The following is a 10,189-nucleotide window of genomic DNA, read 5'->3' on the forward strand; positions in this document are numbered from 1 at the left end:
AATATTGAGAATTTCGCAAAAAGGAGCTTAATTTGTGATCACTACTATTGGTAGAGGGTCTGAGCTTCAAAATGGTATATAGGTTGTGGGGTCTAGGTGCCAGGAAAATTTCAGATTTTTCGAGGAATCTGGGGAAAAACTTTAAACGCTTATATCTCCGTTAATATTGAGAATTTCGCAAAAAGGAGCTTAATTTGTGATCACTACTATTGGTAGAGGGTCTGAGCTTCAAAATGGTATATAGGTTGTGGGGTCTAGGTGCCAGGAAAATTTCAGATTTTTCGAGGAATCTGGGGAAAAACTTTAAACGCTTATATCTCCGTTAATATTGAGAATTTCGCAAAAAGGAGCTTAATTTGTGATCACTACTATTGGTAGAGGGTCTGAGCTTCAAAATGGTATATAGGTTGTGGGGTCTAGGTGCCAGGAAAATTTCAGATTTTTCGAGGAATCTGGGGAAAAACTTTAAACGCTTATATCTCCGTTAATATTGAGAATTTCGCAAAAAGGAGCTTAATTTGTGATCACTACTATTGGTAGAGGGTCTGAGCTTCAAAATGGTATATAGGTTGTGGGGTCTAGGTGCCAGGAAAATTTCAGATTTTTCGAGGAATCTGGGGAAAAACTTTAAACGCTTATATCTCCGTTAATATTGAGAATTTCGCAAAAAGGAGCTTAATTTGTGATCACTACTATTGGTAGAGGGTCTGAGCTTCAAAATGGTATATAGGTTGTGGGGTCTAGGTGCCAGGAAAATTTCAGATTTTTCGAGGAATCTGGGGAAAAACTTTAAACGCTTATATCTCCGTTAATATTGAGAATTTCGCAAAAAGGAGCTTAATTTGTGATCACTACTATTGGTAGAGGGTCTGAGCTTCAAAATGGTATATAGGTTGTGGGGTCTAGGTGCCAGGAAAATTTCAGATTTTTCGAGGAATCTGGGGAAAAACTTTAAACGCTTATATCTCCGTTAATATTGAGAATTTCGCAAAAAGGAGCTTAATTTGTGATCACTACTATTGGTAGAGGGTCTGAGCTTCAAAATGGTATATAGGTTGTGGGGTCTAGGTGCCAGGAAAATTTCAGATTTTTCGAGGAATCTGGGGAAAAACTTTAAACGCTTATATCTCCGTTAATATTGAGAATTTCGCAAAAAGGAGCTTAATTTGTGATCACTACTATTGGTAGAGGGTCTGAGCTTCAAAATGGTATATAGGTTGTGGGGTCTAGGTGCCAGGAAAATTTCAGATTTTTCGAGGAATCTGGGGAAAAACTTTAAACGCTTATATCTCCGTTAATATTGAGAATTTCGCAAAAAGGAGCTTAATTTGTGATCACTACTATTGGTAGAGGGTCTGAGCTTCAAAATGGTATATAGGTTGTGGGGTCTAGGTGCCAGGAAAATTTCAGATTTTTCGAGGAATCTGGGGAAAAACTTTAAACGCTTATATCTCCGTTAATATTGAGAATTTCGCAAAAAGGAGCTTAATTTGTGATCACTACTATTGGTAGAGGGTCTGAGCTTCAAAATGGTATATAGGTTGTGGGGTCTAGGTGCCAGGAAAATTTCAGATTTTTCGAGGAATCTGGGGAAAAACTTTAAACGCTTATATCTCCGTTAATATTGAGAATTTCGCAAAAAGGAGCTTAATTTGTGATCACTACTATTGGTAGAGGGTCTGAGCTTCAAAATGGTATATAGGTTGTGGGGTCTAGGTGCCAGGAAAATTTCAGATTTTTCGAGGAATCTGGGGAAAAACTTTAAACGCTTATATCTCCGTTAATATTGAGAATTTCGCAAAAAGGAGCTTAATTTGTGATCACTACTATTGGTAGAGGGTCTGAGCTTCAAAATGGTATATAGGTTGTGGGGTCTAGGTGCCAGGAAAATTTCAGATTTTTCGAGGAATCTGGGGAAAAACTTTAAACGCTTATATCTCCGTTAATATTGAGAATTTCGCAAAAAGGAGCTTAATTTGTGATCACTACTATTGGTAGAGGGTCTGAAGCTTCAAAATGGTATATAGGTTGTGGGGTCTAGGTGCCAGGAAAATTTCAGATTTTTCGAGGAATCTGGGGAAAAACTTTAAACGCTTATATCTCCGTTAATATTGAGAATTTCGCAAAAAGGAGCTTAATTTGTGATCACTACTATTGGTAGAGGGTCTGAGCTTCAAAATGGTATATAGGTTGTGGGGTCTAGGTGCCAGGAAAATTTCAGATTTTTCGAGGAATCTGGGGAAAAACTTTAAACGCTTATATCTCCGTTAATATTGAGAATTTCGCAAAAAGGAGCTTAATTTGTGATCACTACTATTGGTAGAGGGTCTGAGCTTCAAAATGGTATATAGGTTGTGGGGTCTAGGTGCCAGGAAAATTTCAGATTTTTCGAGGAATCTGGGGAAAAACTTTAAACGCTTATATCTCCGTTAATATTGAGAATTTCGCAAAAAGGAGCTTAATTTGTGATCACTACTATTGGTAGAGGGTCTGAGCTTCAAAATGGTATATAGGTTGTGGGGTCTAGGTGCCAGGAAAATTTCAGATTTTTCGAGGAATCTGGGGAAAAACTTTAAACGCTTATATCTCCGTTAATATTGAGAATTTCGCAAAAAGGAGCTTAATTTGTGATCACTACTATTGGTAGAGGGTCTGAGCTTCAAAATGGTATATAGGTTGTGGGGTCTAGGTGCCAGGAAAATTTCAGATTTTTCGAGGAATCTGGGGAAAAACTTTAAACGCTTATATCTCCGTTAATATTGAGAATTTCGCAAAAAGGAGCTTAATTTGTGATCACTACTATTGGTAGAGGGTCTGAGCTTCAAAATGGTATATAGGTTGTGGGGTCTAGGTGCCAGGAAAATTTCAGATTTTTCGAGGAATCTGGGGAAAAACTTTAAACGCTTATATCTCCGTTAATATTGAGAATTTCGCAAAAAGGAGCTTAATTTGTGATCACTACTATTGGTAGAGGGTCTGAGCTTCAAAATGGTATATAGGTTGTGGGGTCTAGGTGCCAGGAAAATTTCAGATTTTTCGAGGAATCTGGGGAAAAACTTTAAACGCTTATATCTCCGTTAATATTGAGAATTTCGCAAAAAGGAGCTTAATTTGTGATCACTACTATTGGTAGAGGGTCTGAGCTTCAAAATGGTATATAGGTTGTGGGGTCTAGGTGCCAGGAAAATTTCAGATTTTTCGAGGAATCTGGGGAAAAACTTTAAACGCTTATATCTCCGTTAATATTGAGAATTTCGCAAAAAGGAGCTTAATTTGTGATCACTACTATTGGTAGAGGGTCTGAGCTTCAAAATGGTATATAGGTTGTGGGGTCTAGGTGCCAGGAAAATTTCAGATTTTTCGAGGAATCTGGGGAAAAACTTTAAACGCTTATATCTCCGTTAATATTGAGAATTTCGCAAAAAGGAGCTTAATTTGTGATCACTACTATTGGTAGAGGGTCTGAGCTTCAAAATGGTATATAGGTTGTGGGGTCTAGGTGCCAGGAAAATTTCAGATTTTTCGAGGAATCTGGGGAAAAACTTTAAACGCTTATATCTCCGTTAATATTGAGAATTTCGCAAAAAGGAGCTTAATTTGTGATCACTACTATTGGTAGAGGGTCTGAGCTTCAAAATGGTATATAGGTTGTGGGGTCTAGGTGCCAGGAAAATTTCAGATTTTTCGAGGAATCTGGGGAAAAACTTTAAACGCTTATATCTCCGTTAATATTGAGAATTTCGCAAAAAGGAGCTTAATTTGTGATCACTACTATTGGTAGAGGGTCTGAGCTTCAAAATGGTATATAGGTTGTGGGGTCTAGGTGCCAGGAAAATTTCAGATTTTTCGAGGAATCTGGGGAAAAACTTTAAACGCTTATATCTCCGTTAATATTGAGAATTTCGCAAAAAGGAGCTTAATTTGTGATCACTACTATTGGTAGAGGGTCTGAGCTTCAAAATGGTATATAGGTTGTGGGGTCTAGGTGCCAGGAAAATTTCAGATTTTTCGAGGAATCTGGGGAAAAACTTTAAACGCTTATATCTCCGTTAATATTGAGAATTTCGCAAAAAGGAGCTTAATTTGTGATCACTACTATTGGTAGAGGGTCTGAGCTTCAAAATGGTATATAGGTTGTGGGGTCTAGGTGCCAGGAAAATTTCAGATTTTTCGAGGAATCTGGGGAAAAACTTTAAACGCTTATATCTCCGTTAATATTGAGAATTTCGCAAAAAGGAGCTTAATTTGTGATCACTACTATTGGTAGAGGGTCTGAGCTTCAAAATGGTATATAGGTTGTGGGGTCTAGGTGCCAGGAAAATTTCAGATTTTTCGAGGAATCTGGGGAAAAACTTTAAACGCTTATATCTCCGTTAATATTGAGAATTTCGCAAAAAGGAGCTTAATTTGTGATCACTACTATTGGTAGAGGGTCTGAGCTTCAAAATGGTATATAGGTTGTGGGGTCTAGGTGCCAGGAAAATTTCAGATTTTTCGAGGAATCTGGGGAAAAACTTTAAACGCTTATATCTCCGTTAATATTGAGAATTTCGCAAAAAGGAGCTTAATTTGTGATCACTACTATTGGTAGAGGGTCTGAGCTTCAAAATGGTATATAGGTTGTGGGGTCTAGGTGCCAGGAAAATTTCAGATTTTTCGAGGAATCTGGGGAAAAACTTTAAACGCTTATATCTCCGTTAATATTGAGAATTTCGCAAAAAGGAGCTTAATTTGTGATCACTACTATTGGTAGAGGGTCTGAGCTTCAAAATGGTATATAGGTTGTGGGGTCTAGGTGCCAGGAAAATTTCAGATTTTTCGAGGAATCTGGGGAAAAACTTTAAACGCTTATATCTCCGTTAATATTGAGAATTTCGCAAAAAGGAGCTTAATTTGTGATCACTACTATTGGTAGAGGGTCTGAGCTTCAAAATGGTATATAGGTTGTGGGGTCTAGGTGCCAGGAAAATTTCAGATTTTTCGAGGAATCTGGGGAAAAACTTTAAACGCTTATATCTCCGTTAATATTGAGAATTTCGCAAAAAGGAGCTTAATTTGTGATCACTACTATTGGTAGAGGGTCTGAGCTTCAAAATGGTATATAGGTTGTGGGGTCTAGGTGCCAGGAAAATTTCAGATTTTTCGAGGAATCTGGGGAAAAACTTTAAACGCTTATATCTCCGTTAATATTGAGAATTTCGCAAAAAGGAGCTTAATTTGTGATCACTACTATTGGTAGAGGGTCTGAGCTTCAAAATGGTATATAGGTTGTGGGGTCTAGGTGCCAGGAAAATTTCAGATTTTTCGAGGAATCTGGGGAAAAACTTTAAACGCTTATATCTCCGTTAATATTGAGAATTTCGCAAAAAGGAGCTTAATTTGTGATCACTACTATTGGTAGAGGGTCTGAGCTTCAAAATGGTATATAGGTTGTGGGGTCTAGGTGCCAGGAAAATTTCAGATTTTTCGAGGAATCTGGGGAAAAACTTTAAACGCTTATATCTCCGTTAATATTGAGAATTTCGCAAAAAGGAGCTTAATTTGTGATCACTACTATTGGTAGAGGGTCTGAGCTTCAAAATGGTATATAGGTTGTGGGGTCTAGGTGCCAGGAAAATTTCAGATTTTTCGAGGAATCTGGGGAAAAACTTTAAACGCTTATATCTCCGTTAATATTGAGAATTTCGCAAAAAGGAGCTTAATTTGTGATCACTACTATTGGTAGAGGGTCTGAGCTTCAAAATGGTATATAGGTTGTGGGGTCTAGGTGCCAGGAAAATTTCAGATTTTTCGAGGAATCTGGGGAAAAACTTTAAACGCTTATATCTCCGTTAATATTGAGAATTTCGCAAAAAGGAGCTTAATTTGTGATCACTACTATTGGTAGAGGGTCTGAGCTTCAAAATGGTATATAGGTTGTGGGGTCTAGGTGCCAGGAAAATTTCAGATTTTTCGAGGAATCTGGGGAAAAACTTTAAACGCTTATATCTCCGTTAATATTGAGAATTTCGCAAAAAGGAGCTTAATTTGTGATCACTACTATTGGTAGAGGGTCTGAGCTTCAAAATGGTATATAGGTTGTGGGGTCTAGGTGCCAGGAAAATTTCAGATTTTTCGAGGAATCTGGGGAAAAACTTTAAACGCTTATATCTCCGTTAATATTGAGAATTTCGCAAAAAGGAGCTTAATTTGTGATCACTACTATTGGTAGAGGGTCTGAAGCTTCAAAATGGTATATAGGTTGTGGGGTCTAGGTGCCAGGAAAATTTCAGATTTTTCGAGGAATCTGGGGAAAAACTTTAAACGCTTATATCTCCGTTAATATTGAGAATTTCGCAAAAAGGAGCTTAATTTGTGATCACTACTATTGGTAGAGGGTCTGAGCTTCAAAATGGTATATAGGTTGTGGGGTCTAGGTGCCAGGAAAATTTCAGATTTTTCGAGGAATCTGGGGAAAAACTTTAAACGCTTATATCTCCGTTAATATTGAGAATTTCGCAAAAAGGAGCTTAATTTGTGATCACTACTATTGGTAGAGGGTCTGAGCTTCAAAATGGTATATAGGTTGTGGGGTCTAGGTGCCAGGAAAATTTCAGATTTTTCGAGGAATCTGGGGAAAAACTTTAAACGCTTATATCTCCGTTAATATTGAGAATTTCGCAAAAAGGAGCTTAATTTGTGATCACTACTATTGGTAGAGGGTCTGAGCTTCAAAATGGTATATAGGTTGTGGGGTCTAGGTGCCAGGAAAATTTCAGATTTTTCGAGGAATCTGGGGAAAAACTTTAAACGCTTATATCTCCGTTAATATTGAGAATTTCGCAAAAAGGAGCTTAATTTGTGATCACTACTATTGGTAGAGGGTCTGAGCTTCAAAATGGTATATAGGTTGTGGGGTCTAGGTGCCAGGAAAATTTCAGATTTTTCGAGGAATCTGGGGAAAAACTTTAAACGCTTATATCTCCGTTAATATTGAGAATTTCGCAAAAAGGAGCTTAATTTGTGATCACTACTATTGGTAGAGGGTCTGAGCTTCAAAATGGTATATAGGTTGTGGGGTCTAGGTGCCAGGAAAATTTCAGATTTTTCGAGGAATCTGGGGAAAAACTTTAAACGCTTATATCTCCGTTAATATTGAGAATTTCGCAAAAAGGAGCTTAATTTGTGATCACTACTATTGGTAGAGGGTCTGAGCTTCAAAATGGTATATAGGTTGTGGGGTCTAGGTGCCAGGAAAATTTCAGATTTTTCGAGGAATCTGGGGAAAAACTTTAAACGCTTATATCTCCGTTAATATTGAGAATTTCGCAAAAAGGAGCTTAATTTGTGATCACTACTATTGGTAGAGGGTCTGAGCTTCAAAATGGTATATAGGTTGTGGGGTCTAGGTGCCAGGAAAATTTCAGATTTTTCGAGGAATCTGGGGAAAAACTTTAAACGCTTATATCTCCGTTAATATTGAGAATTTCGCAAAAAGGAGCTTAATTTGTGATCACTACTATTGGTAGAGGGTCTGAGCTTCAAAATGGTATATAGGTTGTGGGGTCTAGGTGCCAGGAAAATTTCAGATTTTTCGAGGAATCTGGGGAAAAACTTTAAACGCTTATATCTCCGTTAATATTGAGAATTTCGCAAAAAGGAGCTTAATTTGTGATCACTACTATTGGTAGAGGGTCTGAGCTTCAAAATGGTATATAGGTTGTGGGGTCTAGGTGCCAGGAAAATTTCAGATTTTTCGAGGAATCTGGGGAAAAACTTTAAACGCTTATATCTCCGTTAATATTGAGAATTTCGCAAAAAGGAGCTTAATTTGTGATCACTACTATTGGTAGAGGGTCTGAGCTTCAAAATGGTATATAGGTTGTGGGGTCTAGGTGCCAGGAAAATTTCAGATTTTTCGAGGAATCTGGGGAAAAACTTTAAACGCTTATATCTCCGTTAATATTGAGAATTTCGCAAAAAGGAGCTTAATTTGTGATCACTACTATTGGTAGAGGGTCTGAGCTTCAAAATGGTATATAGGTTGTGGGGTCTAGGTGCCAGGAAAATTTCAGATTTTTCGAGGAATCTGGGGAAAAACTTTAAACGCTTATATCTCCGTTAATATTGAGAATTTCGCAAAAAGGAGCTTAATTTGTGATCACTACTATTGGTAGAGGGTCTGAGCTTCAAAATGGTATATAGGTTGTGGGGTCTAGGTGCCAGGAAAATTTCAGATTTTTCGAGGAATCTGGGGAAAAACTTTAAACGCTTATATCTCCGTTAATATTGAGAATTTCGCAAAAAGGAGCTTAATTTGTGATCACTACTATTGGTAGAGGGTCTGAACTTCAAAATGGTATATAGGTTGTGGGGTCTAGGTGCCAGGAAAATTTCAGATTTTTCGAGGAATCTGGGGAAAAACTTTAAACGCTTATATCTCCGTTAATATTGAGAATTTCGCAAAAAGGAGCTTAATTTGTGATCACTACTATTGGTAGAGGGTCTGAGCTTCAAAATGGTATATAGGTTGTGGGGTCTAGGTGCCAGGAAAATTTCAGATTTTTCGAGGAATCTGGGGAAAAACTTTAAACGCTTATATCTCCGTTAATATTGAGAATTTCGCAAAAAGGAGCTTAATTTGTGATCACTACTATTGGTAGAGGGTCTGAGCTTCAAAATGGTATATAGGTTGTGGGGTCTAGGTGCCAGGAAAATTTCAGATTTTTCGAGGAATCTGGGGAAAAACTTTAAACGCTTATATCTCCGTTAATATTGAGAATTTCGCAAAAAGGAGCTTAATTTGTGATCACTACTATTGGTAGAGGGTCTGAGCTTCAAAATGGTATATAGGTTGTGGGGTCTAGGTGCCAGGAAAATTTCAGATTTTTCGAGGAATCTGGGGAAAAACTTTAAACGCTTATATCTCCGTTAATATTGAGAATTTCGCAAAAAGGAGCTTAATTTGTGATCACTACTATTGGTAGAGGGTCTGAGCTTCAAAATGGTATATAGGTTGTGGGGTCTAGGTGCCAGGAAAATTTCAGATTTTTCGAGGAATCTGGGGAAAAACTTTAAACGCTTATATCTCCGTTAATATTGAGAATTTCGCAAAAAGGAGCTTAATTTGTGATCACTACTATTGGTAGAGGGTCTGAGCTTCAAAATGGTATATAGGTTGTGGGGTCTAGGTGCCAGGAAAATTTCAGATTTTTCGAGGAATCTGGGGAAAAACTTTAAACGCTTATATCTCCGTTAATATTGAGAATTTCGCAAAAAGGAGCTTAATTTGTGATCACTACTATTGGTAGAGGGTCTGAGCTTCAAAATGGTATATAGGTTGTGGGGTCTAGGTGCCAGGAAAATTTCAGATTTTTCGAGGAATCTGGGGAAAAACTTTAAACGCTTATATCTCCGTTAATATTGAGAATTTCGCAAAAAGGAGCTTAATTTGTGATCACTACTATTGGTAGAGGGTCTGAGCTTCAAAATGGTATATAGGTTGTGGGGTCTAGGTGCCAGGAAAATTTCAGATTTTTCGAGGAATCTGGGGAAAAACTTTAAACGCTTATATCTCCGTTAATATTGAGAATTTCGCAAAAAGGAGCTTAATTTGTGATCACTACTATTGGTAGAGGGTCTGAGCTTCAAAATGGTATATAGGTTGTGGGGTCTAGGTGCCAGGAAAATTTCAGATTTTTCGAGGAATCTGGGGAAAAACTTTAAACGCTTATATCTCCGTTAATATTGAGAATTTCGCAAAAAGGAGCTTAATTTGTGATCACTACTATTGGTAGAGGGTCTGAGCTTCAAAATGGTATATAGGTTGTGGGGTCTAGGTGCCAGGAAAATTTCAGATTTTTCGAGGAATCTGGGGAAAAACTTTAAACGCTTATATCTCCGTTAATATTGAGAATTTCGCAAAAAGGAGCTTAATTTGTGATCACTACTATTGGTAGAGGGTCTGAGCTTCAAAATGGTATATAGGTTGTGGGGTCTAGGTGCCAGGAAAATTTCAGATTTTTCGAGGAATCTGGGGAAAAACTTTAAACGCTTATATCTCCGTTAATATTGAGAATTTCGCAAAAAGGAGCTTAATTTGTGATCACTACTATTGGTAGAGGGTCTGAGCTTCAAAATGGTATATAGGTTGTGGGGTCTAGGTGCCAGGAAAATTTCAGATTTTTCGAGGAATCTGGGGAAAAACTTT

This window comes from Hermetia illucens, chromosome 3 (assembly GCF_905115235.1).
Source record: "Hermetia illucens chromosome 3, iHerIll2.2.curated.20191125, whole genome shotgun sequence".
In the NCBI taxonomy this organism is placed as follows: Eukaryota; Metazoa; Arthropoda; class Insecta; order Diptera; family Stratiomyidae; genus Hermetia; species Hermetia illucens.